Consider the following 13192-nt stretch of genomic DNA (forward strand, 5'->3'; position numbering starts at 1 on the left):
GTAAGAAACATAGGGTGATACTGGTCTCCTCCAGATTTCACTATAAGATACTTTGCGGCAGGGAAGATATGCGAGACTAACTTTGCAGGGTATTTATCAATCAGGTAACCTAAAAGGAAAAACCAAAGGAATTTTATAACTGGGCATGGGTGAATAGATCATGGTCCCCATCCCAGAAGGAAATCGCCAGACAGGACCACCATATTTGAATAAATTTTCTTGCCTGGCCACAATTCCTCCAACAGGATGGGTTAGTAGATTAATACATTTTGGCGAGTCTATCTGTAATGTAATGCCATAGAAAGTAGACCTTGCCTTTTCTTTGTTCAAGGTAGTGAGAGCGTTTAAGACTATGTTATCCTGAATTGTTTCACAATAATCCTCCTCAGGGGTGGACCAAAATGTCTCTCCCAATCCCTCTCTTGGCTGCTAATATTCTAGATCAGTGGTATTCAACATGTAGAACTATACATCCCAGCATGCCTTTCACGAGTTTCATTATCAGGTCATGCTGGAAATGTAGTTCCACAGCTACAGAGCCGCATGTTAAATACCCATGTGATAGTGGGTGGAGATCATCTCCTTTTATATCAGGTAGAGGATACACAGAGTTTCTCAAAAGGAGATGCAATAATACTATGGGAAAGTGGTGGAAGTGTCCATAGGAAGTGTGTTTGAATAAAGTTAAAAAAAAATTGATGGAAATCTAGTAATTTCAATTTAAGAGCATGAAAGTTTAGCCTGGATCCCCTGTCCAAGAGATCTGAGACATAGCAAATACCAGCCCTCACCCATGGGCAAGACCATTTGTGCTTGTGTTTTAATGGGGAGACCATTTTTCATAGAAATGTCCATTCCTTGGTAGTAATTCTATTGTTTGTACCCTTAGCACTTTATATATTAGGTACACTTTTTCACTGCAAACTTCATTAAGAGAGGAGAGGACCAAACACCATGGGCTAAATGTAATAGGGTGAGCGTTTAGAAACTGAGAGTTTTCTCACACTTTTTAAACCCTGACAAATGTAATAGAGTCAGAGAACATGCAAACATACATGTATTTCAGACTCAAAAAACTTCATGATTTAAACTCTCATCCAGATCTTTTCCCAGTTTAAAGATACAACTCGACCAATGTAATAGTGCGAGAGATTATTGCTAAACTCTCACATTTTCAAAACACTCATCCTATTACATTTGGCACCATTTATTAACGTTTTGGTGTGGTTTTTTTTTTCTTTTTTTTTTACTTCCCTGGTAGACAAGTAGGCGTGAACCGCATTGTTATCTGCAGCCTCCATAAGGCTCATTCATACACTTCTGTTTGCAACAGAGGTTAATGAGAATTCACTTTTCCCAATTACAGATGTGGCCATAGTCATCCCAAAGTGAAATGACCTGTCCTTTATTTCTGAAGCCATAGCTAATCAAAGGAATTTATTATTGTTAACATTTACTTATATATTGGCGGCATATTGAATTGTGCGTTACAATAACCAGAGGAAGATACCTCAGAATAACCTTAGCTTTTTGACAGATCTGGCCATTTAGAGTAAATCAGTTCTGAGTAGCAAAAAGGGAAATGTACAAATTGCGCTTTTTATAAGTTTACATTTTGTCAGATTACTTTTTAAAGGAGCATATTGCATAATTAAGCAGCTATTTTTTCCAGCTAACTGAAACCACCATTCTCAAAGAGATTCACAAATTGAAAGAAAGTGAAAGTGTATTTGCTCCGATCAGTTTCACATGTGACTTGTCTTGTTACTGTAAAAGAGTATTATTGTTTATAGCATGTGACTTGTCTTGTTACTGTAAAAGAGTATTATTGGCTATAGCATGTGAAACCTTCTCCCATTGATGTTTCTTACTGTCTGGTTATGTGGTTAGAATTATACATAGAGTGCATTCCTTTCTACATGTAATAGACTATATACATAACCAGCAGACAGGAATGGACATTTAAAATCTAGTTTTCTAAATAGTTTGCTTTATACTTGGACCATATTCTTTAAAATTGTACTTTTCAGTACTATATTGGTAAGATGGGTACACCCTAGACGACCTGTGTACCTGGCTGACAGCAGATGCAACAGATCGACATATTGTGAGGTCCGTATACACCACACTAACTGGTGAAAGACCGCACGATACGTTCCCACGCCGCATCCAAATGCATGGGGTTGTCAGTCAGATCTTCAGATTGGGCAGCATGTACAGTGGATCTGAAAATGCGACGGATGACCCTGCGAGAGAGCGCATAGTGCGTTCACACTGGACGATTTTAACGATTTGTAGTTCCGACCCATCGGAAATCGGCAACTCGTTTAAAAAAATCATCTACCGTGTACCCATCTTTAGTCTATTAATCCCCCTTTTGCACTTGACAGCTGCTCAGACATTTGTTATAAAGCACACCATATTTAATAAGCAGACCTACTCCCCAAAACTGTCCTTTCCCAAACATATAATTTAATTTCAGTTTATGGTACATAGACATCGTGCAACAGGTTTTGCAAATTAACTGCTGTTTTGACTCAAGAGGTTGTGAACATTATTTGCCCTTAGGGTCACTTAGTTCATGCTAGAAAGCCACTACAAGAACTCCCCCCACACCTCTTATTTACACCAGGGACTTGTGAGTGTGTGTGTATATATGTGTGTGTGTTTGTGTGTATACAGTCAGGTGCATAAATATTGGGACATTGACAGAATTTTCATATTTTGGCCTCTATTCACCACCACAATGGCTTTGAAATGAAACAAACAAGATGTGCTTTAACTGCAGACTTTAAGATTTAATTTGAGGGTAATTAAATCCAAATCAGGTGAACAGTGTAGGAATTACAACGGTTTCTATATGTGCCTCCCATTTTTTTTAAGGGGCCAAAAGTAATGGGACTATCAACTCAAAAGCTATTTCATGGATAGGTGAGGGCTATTCCCTCGTTATTTCATTATCAATTAAGCAGGTAAAAGGTCTGGAGTTGATGCTAGGTGTGACATTTGCATTTGGAATCAGTTGCTGTCAACTCTCAATATGAGATCCAAAGAGCTGTCACTATCAGTGAAGCAAGCCATCATTAGGCTGAAAAATCAAAACAAACCCATCAGAGAGATAGCAAAAACATTAGGTGTGGCCAAATCAACTGTTTGGAACATTCTTAAAAAGAAAGAACGCATCGGAGAGCTCAGCAACACCGGAAGACCACGGAAAACAACTGTGGTGGATGACAGAATAATTATTTCCCTGGTGAAGAAAAACCCCTTCACAACAGTTGGCCAAATCAAGAACACTCTCCAGGAGGTAGGTGTATATGTGTCAAAGTCAATCAAGAGAAGACTTCACAAGAGTGAATATAGAGTAGGGATGTGCAGGCTCGGATAGGTTCGAGTTTGCACGCTGAGTTTGGATTTTTCCTTCCATAAAAAACGGAACTCAGAAAGAGGCAAAACGTCATCTTGCATGGACAAACATCATCATTCCTGGACCAGGAATGATGATGTTTGTCCATGCAAGATGACGTTTTGCCTCTTTCTGAGTTCCGTTTTTTTGGAGGGATAAATCCAAACTCAGCGTGCAAACTCGAACCTCTCCGAGCCTGCACATCCCTAATATAGAGGGTTCACCACAAGATGTAAACCATTGGTGAGCCACAAAAACAGGAAGACCAGATTAGAGTTTGCCAAACAACATCAAAAAAAGCCATTACAGTTCTGGAACAACATCCTATGGACAGATGAGACAAAGATCAACTTGTACCAGAGTGATGGGAAGAGAAGAGTATGGAGAAGGAAAGGAACTGCTCATGATCCAAAACATACCACCTCATCAGTGAAGCATGGTGGTGGTAGTGTCATGGCGTGGGCATGTATGGCTGCCAATGGAACTAGTTCCCTTGTATTTATTGATGATGTGACTGCTGACAAAAGCAGCAGAATGAATTCTGAAGTGTTTCGGGCAATATTATATGCTCATATTCAGTCAAATGCTTCAGAACTCAGTGGACGGCGCTTCACAGTGCAGATGGACAATGACCCGAAGCATACTGCAAAAGCAACCAAAGAGTTTAAGGCTAAAAAGTGGAATGTTATGCAATGGCCAAGTCAATCCCCTGACCTGAATCCGATTGAGCATGCATTTCACTTGATGAAGACAAAACTGAAGGGAAAATGCCCCAAGAACAAGCAGGAACTGAAGACATTTGCAGTAGAGGCCTGGCAGAGCATCACCAGGGATGAAACCCAGCGTCTGGTGATGTCTATGCGTTCCAGACTTCAGGCTGTAATTGCCTGCAAAGGATTTGCAACAAAGTATTAAAAAGTGAAAGTTTGATTTAGGATTGTTCAGTTTGTCCCATTACTTTTGGCCCCTTAAAAAGTGGGAGGCACATATAGAAACCGTTGTAATTCCTACACCGTTCACCTGATTTGGATGTAATTACCCTTAAATTAAATCTGAAAGTCTGCAGTTAAAGCACATCTTGTTTGTTTCATTTCAAAGCCATTGTGGTGAATAGAGGCCAAAATATGAAAATTCTGTCAATGTCCCAATATTTATGCACCTGACTGTATGTATATGTATGTCTGTGTAATAGGCTTGATGGCAGAGAAAGGGTTGTTTTGTGCTTAATAGAAGCAGGTATAAAAAAGAAAGTGACATAACAGGTTAACAATATTTTCTTACCTTTAGGAGATTTTGATCTTCTACACAGCTTTGCTTTTATCTTCTTTACTAGCCTACATTTTATTTAATGAAGATATAGAACAAAATAGACAAAGCACAGGTGTCCTGCACTTCGCACAGTAATATGCTGTCTGTGAATAATGCTGGAAACTTTTATTCTTACTTCCACTTTCAGTTTAGAGAAATTGAAACTTAGTGGTTACAGTGATGTTTATTCTTTCTCCCCACCCTGCTGTGCTGAGTTTCAAAATAATTAGTAACTGTTTATTTTACTAATATGAAAATAAAAACAAAAATGTTTGTTTACATGTTAAATCAGATTGCATACCAGGGGACTGCCCATTTTAATTCCATACAATAGTATGCATGGGAAAACTCTAAAGATTTCACTGGCTCCAACTTGGAATTAATAGGTATTTTTTTTTTAACTGCTTTTTGAACACTTCTAAAGCAGCATACATGTTGTGGACAAAGGATCACACTATAAAAGTCTTCTTTCATCCTAATTTGGGGAACACTGATGCTGGAATATGAGGGAGAAGCCAAGGAGTAGATGCTAAAAAAATGGCTGAAACTCCCCCCTCCCTTATATACTCTCCCCTTCCCCTATCTACTCAGTTATTTTAGTGCCTGCAGGAGAAAGGCACAAAGTTATGGCTTAGGCTTTTTTTTTTATTTGTCGTTTTTATATTAATTGTTTTAGGCTTATGTATCTCCTTATGGGATCAGATTTTGTAGGAGTGGGCATTACACCTGCAACTGTCATCTATCACCTTGCCGCATCCTGCTCCTGGTCTCCGGAAGAGGGTCACCACACCTGCGGGTGCTTAGGACCCTGTAAAATACCCCTGATGGAGGCTCCCCACATTCTGGGGCATTGGTGCGTGAACTGGAGTGCTCTACTAGACCTCCGGTTTCCTGCAAGGAGGGCAGTCTAGTAATCAACAGCTTACCTGCAGAAGACCCAGTGCTGTTTGCCTCCAGGGGGCCGCCATCTTGCTCACGTGCTCAGAAGCTGGGTCGGGTGACCGCTGACTGCTCCCCAGGTTTATTCAAAAGACAGCCAGCTGATGTCTACCAGGCTGCTGTGATGGGAGGTTGAGGGGTGTGGTATTGAAAAAACCTGAAACTTAAAAGTTTGGTTTTATGCTTGATTATTGTTTAGTTAGGGTTATTTATTTTATTTGTGTCTTTAATGAATTAATTAGACTGTCTTCTTATTTATTTATTTCTTTTTTTAAAGAGCTAGGTAACAAAAAAGGGGCAAACGTGTTTTTTATTTTTTTTGCTTGGTTTAATATAGTTTCGAAAAAAACAGACGTAAGTCGTGTCTTTTTAATTTTTTATTTTTTTGTGTCTGTTATCATTAGTGGTAATGGTATGTCGGCAAAGGGAGGCAAACCTTCCAAAGCTGAGCAAGGGGCTCTACTGTTGGTACATTATACATGTTTTAAATGTTCTGCTAAACTCCTTTAAAGGGAGGTAGAAGCAGGGTGCCCTTTGCGCAGATTGTGAGACAGAGGCAACTTAGTAAGTGCTCGGCCAGGAATAGTCCATCAGTGGATGTGTTGCCCTTATGGGCTAAGATTATGGCCCAGTCCATTGCTGATTTCGCAAAAGTAGTATGGGATTGTATGTGTGCCTCAGTTCCTTTTGGCTCTACAGGAGACCCCGCCATCTCAGTCTCCCTCTTCTGAAATAGTAGTTAATCCACTAGATTTAGGGTAATGTTTACAGGTGGACAGGCTTTCTAAGGTCTGTTCATCTTTGGAAGCAGTGCTGGGTTTGTTTGATGCTGATGCTCGTGAGTGTCAGCCTGAGGAGCAGAAGGATCCTTCAGGTTTATTTAAGAGACTGATGAATGAGGTTATGGCCTTTCTACTTCAGGGTCCATAGGGTAGCCACAGGATACCTTGGAGTATAGGTGTGACGTCAGTCGCAGGGCACCAAAGAGTTAAGCTTTCAGCCTCCCAGGATGCACTAGGTCCCCCTCCTATACCCCGCCCCCGGGCCAAGGCACCTCAGTTTAGTTTGGTGCCCGGCCGGAGTCGGGTGCACCTGTTGGAGTGGGGGCTAGAAGAGCCCCTGAAGCTTTTTCTTCATGCAGCTGTGGCTGCACATCTGGATGAACAGCATGGACAGTCAGTCCTGACGTCCATGCTGTCTTCCCTACACCCCGCCGGTACCAGAACGCCGGTACTGATCCGGGGATGCTGGTGGGCGCCTGGGGTCACAGCTAGCGGTGACCCCAGATGCTCCGGACCATGGCCGGATTCAAGGGGGACAGAGGTAAGCAGCGGGGTCCCGCGGTGGGTCCCCGCTGATCACATGGTCCTAAGTCCCCAGGCAGGGGGCTCCCTGGGGACTGGCTGCAGCGTGGAGCCAGGCGACCAACCTGCGCTTCCACTACCCCCTGGGACAGCGGACCGCAGCAGAGCGGTAGCGCTGCGGCGTCCCAGGGGTTAAATGCATGCCACGGGAGCGCGCCTTCCCTGTCTCACAGCCGGCGCCTCCCCCGCTGCACACAGCCCTTTCTGCACTGTGCTGACTGGTCCTGTGTCAGCGCTCCTCCCCCCGGCCAGCTTCTCTCTGCTCCTCGGCGGCCATCTTCTCTGCAACGCATGGTGAAAGCTGCTGGAAGTCTGGAAGGAAGCATCGTGGTCTGGGTCCCCCCGCATACCTCTCCTCCGCTGTGGCTCAGGTCTGTGTATGCAGCGCTGTGTCCTACCAGGCCCTGTTTCTGTGTAGTTGAGTGATCAGCGCTGTTAGTGCAGGAATTGTTATTTCTCTGCATTGTATGTGACTGTGCTAGCGCTGCCTGTAACTTTTCTTCTCTAAACTGTCAGCTTTATTACTGTCCCTGTTCTTTCTGCTAAAGCCCTTGCGGTGCGGTGCTGCAGGGTGGTCTCTCGCCTATTTAATACTTAATTGGTGAGAGAGGTCACATACGTGGTGCCATCATGTCTGAAAGTGATTTTCCCCTCCGGCTACAGTGTACCACGTGCAAAGTACCGTTAGCGGAGGGGGAGGGTAGCGCGGAGGGCCTTTGCCGGCAGTGTTTGTCCATGGCGCGGCCTATTACGGTTACAGCACCGGTACAGGAGCCGCCCTGGGCTTGTTTCGCTCAGGCGTTAACAGCTTTAGTGGGCCAGTTAGCTCCGCAGCCCGCGTTTACTCCGATGGGTTTGTCCCAGCAGTCTGTGGTGTCGTCACCCATGCAGGGGTTCCCACGACAATTGGTGGTACCCCACAGTCTCCCTATTTCCCCGCTCCCGGGTTCTCAGGAGCCAGCATGGGTTAACTCCCTGACGAGTTCTGTACAGCACTTGTCGGATGTGTTGCAAGGGGAGTCTGTGATGCGGCCTCATAAAAGGCCGGTGGCGTCTCTGTCCGCTCCTTATGAGGATGACGAAGGGACGTCTGATGATGGGGAGATTCTGGATCCTTACGATCAGGAACCTCTCCATACTAAGGACGCTGATGCTAAGTCCAAAGTATATATTCCTGGACTTATTCGGGCGGTCCGCACAGCCTTGGTGATTGAGGACGAAGTTCCCCCAGCGGCTAAATCTAAGTATGCCTTTTTCAAAGATGTGAAGGGCGATGCCACAGTCTTTCCTCTTTCGGGTCAGTTGGTGGACCATTTAGAGGAGGCGTGGAAACAACCTGGCAAAAGATACCAGCCGCAGAGGCGCCTGGCGGTGGCTTATCCGTTCGCGGATAATTATTTTGCTAAGTGGGAATCCCCTCCACAGGTGGATTCTCACATGACCCGTCTTGTCCGTAGTGCCACATTGCCGATGCCATCCATGTCCTCCCTTAAGGATACTACGGACCGCAAGGTAGAAATCTGCCTGAAGTCCGCTTATTCCCTTGCAGGGGGGGCAGCACGGCCGGCTATGGCCATTTGCTGGGTTGCCAGAGCGATGGAGCGCTGGGCGGATTCATTAGAGGCTTCTTTTGAATCCGACTGTCCGGCCGAACAGGCGGAGTTGATTGGCAATCTCCGTGATTCGGCCACCTACATCAACGAGGCGGCTCTAGACATTAGTACGCTGGTGTCTAGAATTTCTTCAGCAGCGGTAGCTGCTCGTCGCACCTTGTGGCTGCGATCCTGGAAGGCGGACGCAGATTCCAAGAAAGGTCTGGAAGCGTTGCCGTTTACCGGAGAAGTTCTCTTCGGTCCGGATCTGGATAAGATTGTGGCCACGCTGGCGGCAGCCAAATCTGCTTGTCTCCCGTCGGCCGCTGCTCCTTCTGGTTCTGGACCATCGTCCTTTCGGTCATCTAGGGCCCAGGGCAGGCCCAAACCACAGTCGTTTCCTCGACAGGCTGGCCCTAAGAAATCGGTCAAGCCCCGGAAACAGGCATGGAGTACCAGACGTCCGGCCCCCAAGCCAGATGACAAGCCTGCGGCCTGACGGTCCGGGTCTCCCCTTGGGGGATCCCAGGGTGGGAGGCCGCCTGCTGCAGTTCTCCCGGTGTTGGTTGTTCACTACGACAGACACTTGGGTTCTGGAGGTGGTCTCCCACGGGTACGCCCTCTCCTTCCGGCACAGACCCCCGGCTCGATTCTTCACCACGGGTCTACCATCAGACCGGAACAAGGCTACGGAGCTGCGGAAGGTATTGCACACTATGCTCCAGGCTGGAGTTATAGTGCCTGTTCCATTCTCCCAGAGGGGCCAGGGTTTCTATTCAAATCTATTTTTGGTACAGAAACCCAATGGGTCATATCGTCCGATTTTCAACCTCAAAGCACTCAACAAGTCTTTGCGGGTCCCGAAGTTTCGGATGGAGACCCTACGGTCCATCATTCTGGCGCTGGAACCTGGGGACTACATGGTGTCATTGGACATACAGGACGCTTACCTGCATGTCCCTATTCTTTTGCGCCATCAAGAGTTCCTTCGGTTTGCAATCCGCAGCAACCACTTCCAGTTTCGGGCGTTACCTTTTGGCCTGGCGACAGCACCACGTGTTTTCACCAAGGTGATGGCGGCTTCTCTGCGGCTGCAAGGAGTCCGCATGTTGCCGTACTTGGACGACCTGTTATTGGTGGCAGGATCTCCAGAGCTCCTGTTACACCACTTGGACCTGACCATTGCACTGCTGCAACGGCACGGCTGGCTAATCAACTGGCAGAAGTCCACTCTAATCCCGTCTCGGAGGATTCTGCATCTTGGAGCCTTATTGGACTCGGGACAGCAAAGGATCTTCGTGACGGAGGACAAGATCTCTGCTTTACAGTCAAGGGTGCGCAGTTGTCTGCACAGCCGCCGGGTGTCCTTACACTCGGCGATGAGGTTACTGGGCTCCATGGTGTCGGTGTTCGACATGGTGGAATACGCCCAGTTTCACTCCAGACCTCTGCAGCACCTGATCCTGTCCAAGTGGAACGGGCTGCCTCAGTCTCTGAAGTTCCAGACGATTGTGCTCACCCCGGAGGTTCGCCTGTCCCTTGCGTGGTGGTTAAAGACGACCCACCTCAACAAGGGACGTCCGTTCTGGGTTCCAAATTGGGTCCTGTTGACAACGGACGCCAGTCTTCGGGGCTGGGGAGCAATTTCGGGTCCACACTTGTTCCAGGGCAGGTGGACGCCGACAGAAGCGGAGCTTCCAATAAATATCTTGGAACCGTGCGGTCTTCAATGCTCTCCTGCAGGCACAGCGGTTTCTCCAGGGTCACCCGGTGCAGGTCCAGTCGGACAATGCTACCACCGTGGCCTACATAAACAGGCAAGGAGGAACTCGCAGTCGGGCGGCTCTCGTAGAGGTCTCTCGGATCCTGGTTTGGGCGGAGCGCAATCTTCCGGCCATATCAGCGGTCTTCATCCCGGGAGTGCTAAATTGGGAGGCGGACTTTCTAAGTCGCCAGGACGTTCATCCAGGGGAATGGTCCCTGCACCCGGACGTTTTTCAACTACTGGTGGACAGGTGGGGTCTTCCAGAAATCGACCTCATGGCGTCCCGGCACAACTACAAGTTGCCGGGGTACGGGTCTCGCACAAGAGACGAAGGGGCGTCTCTGGTGGATGCTCTGTCCGTCCGGTGGACGTTCAGGTTCGCATACCTGTTCCCTCCGGTCTCCCTTCTTCCACGGGTAATCCGGAAATTCAAACAGGAAGGAGGGACGCTCCTGTTGATAGCTCCCGCGTGGCCCAGACGGCACTGGTTCTCAGACCTTCAGGGTCTGTCCGTGGACAGTCCTCTGCGGTTGCCGCTACGACCGGACCTTCTGTCTCAGGGTCCTTGTCTTCACCCGGACCTGACTCGGCTGTCTTTGGCGGCGTGGCTGTTGAGACGGCCATGCTGAGGTCCCGGGGGTTTTCCAGCTCTGTGGTGCGTACCATGTTACGAGCTCGGAAACCGTCTTCCGCGAGGATATACCATTGCGTGTGGCATACGTTCTTCCAGTGGTGTTGACCGAGAGGTTATGCACCGCGGGAGTTTCGTCTGTCTCGGATTCTCGCCTTCCTGCAAGCGGGACTAGATCATGGGCTTCGCCTTGCTTCTTTGAAGGTACAGGTTTCGGCCCTATCTGTCTGGTTTCACCGTAGGATTGCTACAATCCCGGATGTGCGCACCTTTATGCAAGGTGTTCTCCGTATTCAGCCGCCCTTTGTTCCACTTGTGGCGCCTTGGGATTTGGCTGTGGTCCTGAGGGCTCTCCAAGGACCGCCGTTTGAACCACTGGGCTCAGTGGATATTAAATGGCTAACAGCTAAGACTGTTTTCCTTCTGGCCGTTGCTTCGGCCAGACGTGTTTCTGAGTTAGGGGCTCTTTCTTGTAGACTCCCTTTCTTGATTTTTCATGGGAACAGGGCAGTGCTCCGCACTCGGCCCGAGTTTCTTCCCAAAGTTGTTTCCCAGTTTCATGTTAACGAGGAAATAGTTGTTCCGGCCTTTAACTCACCGGGTCTTTCCGTGGGTGATGCCTCTTTGGATGTTGTGCGGGCCTTAAGGACTTATGTTGACCGCACTTCTTCGTTTAGGAAGTCGGACGCTTTGGTGTCCTCTATGGCTTCTGTAAAAAGGGTTGGCCAGCTTCAAAGCAAACTTTGGCAGCCTGGATCCGTATGGCTATTTCTGAAGCTTATCTTCATGAAGGCCTACCGGTCCCTCCTTCTCTGAAGGCTCATTCCACTAGGTCTGTGGGTCCTTCGTGGGCAGCTCGACGTGGTGCCTCGGCAGTTCAGATCTGCAAGGCTGCTACGTGGTCTTATGTCCATACCTTCGTGAGGTATTACAGGTTTGACACCTTCGCCTCTCAGGATGCTTCCTTCGGGCGGCGGATTCTCCTTTCTGCACAGGAGCGTCCCCACCCTTAAAGGATACTGCTTTGGGACATCCCCAAGGTATCCTGTGGATACCCTATGGACCCTGAAGTAGAAAATATGAGATATGGTAAGAACTTACCCTTGTTATCTCTATTTCTACGAAGTCCATAGGGTTCCACAGGACTCCCGCCCTGTCGCACCTGTGCTGCAGATGGGCTTTGCTCTGGTCACCGGTTTTCTGTCTCCCTCTGGTGAGAATGTGATTCTTGTATGTGTCCAGATCTTTTTTCTCTCTCTTCCTTCTCCTCCTCCGGCCTATGGCTTGATAACTAACTGAGGTGCCTTGGCCCGGGGGCGGGGTATAGGAGGGGGACCTAGTGCATCCTGGGAGGCTGAAAGCTTAACTCTTTGGTGCCCTGCGACTGACGTCACACCTATACCCCACGGTATCCTGTGGAACCCTATGGACTTCGTAGAAATAGAGATAACAAGGGTAAGTTCTTTACCATATCTCATATTTTCCTGTTTTTTTTGTGTGAACTTTGAGGTGAAGTGGCAACACACCGACACGCAGATACCAGGTAGAGAAGGGAGGATTATTTACATTGTCATACAACATACCAGTGACTGTTGAACACCATTCATCATTACTTTCTATATTGAGACAAAGTTTAAATTAACTGCCTAGAGTTTTTGCAAACCGGTGATTGACTTTGTTGTAAGAACACCCACCCTACAGACTACTTTAGGTGGTTCACACCAGGACTATATCGACACAACACAGATATCTTAACATTACGAGAGAATTATGTTTATTGCATGCATTGCCCACCACTAGTTTAATCACAACCTTGAGTGATAGAACAGGATCTTAAAGCGCTTACACTACACCCCTATCCTCTGTAAGATTTATCTTTTGGAAGGTTGGGATATCTTCCCTGTGTATAGTAGCTAAAGGTGCTACATCTACCCCTGTAGCGCGAACCTTAGCACAAATCTATCAATATAACAATGAAAGTATCTGGTTATAGGGCTTTATTCACACCTATCTTTTAGTTGGCATAATGGCACCCTGACACCCAAAATGTGTTTTGAACTGCCCCTTTTGTTAATAATAATAAATATTGCCTCTTCTAATAGACAGAAAATGTGACATGCTAGAGAAGCCAATGCCAGTTATAGAATATGTGGATGTAGTTTATTGTACTGCACCACACACTCACCG

At 47.0% G+C, this 13192-nt stretch overlaps 1 protein-coding gene across 1 annotated transcript in view; it reads left to right on the forward strand.

The window, feature by feature from the left end:
* The window catches only part of TASOR2 (transcription activation suppressor family member 2), a 115989-nt gene that overhangs the window by 9111 nt on the left and 93686 nt on the right, over window positions 1-13192 (forward strand). The gene's annotated exons all lie outside the window — the stretch shown is intronic.

The sequence above is a fragment of the Taudactylus pleione genome, unplaced genomic scaffold (assembly GCF_031769625.1).
Source record: "Taudactylus pleione unplaced genomic scaffold, aTauple2 ptg000086l, whole genome shotgun sequence".
Lineage (NCBI taxonomy): Eukaryota > Metazoa > Chordata > Amphibia > Anura > Myobatrachidae > Taudactylus > Taudactylus pleione.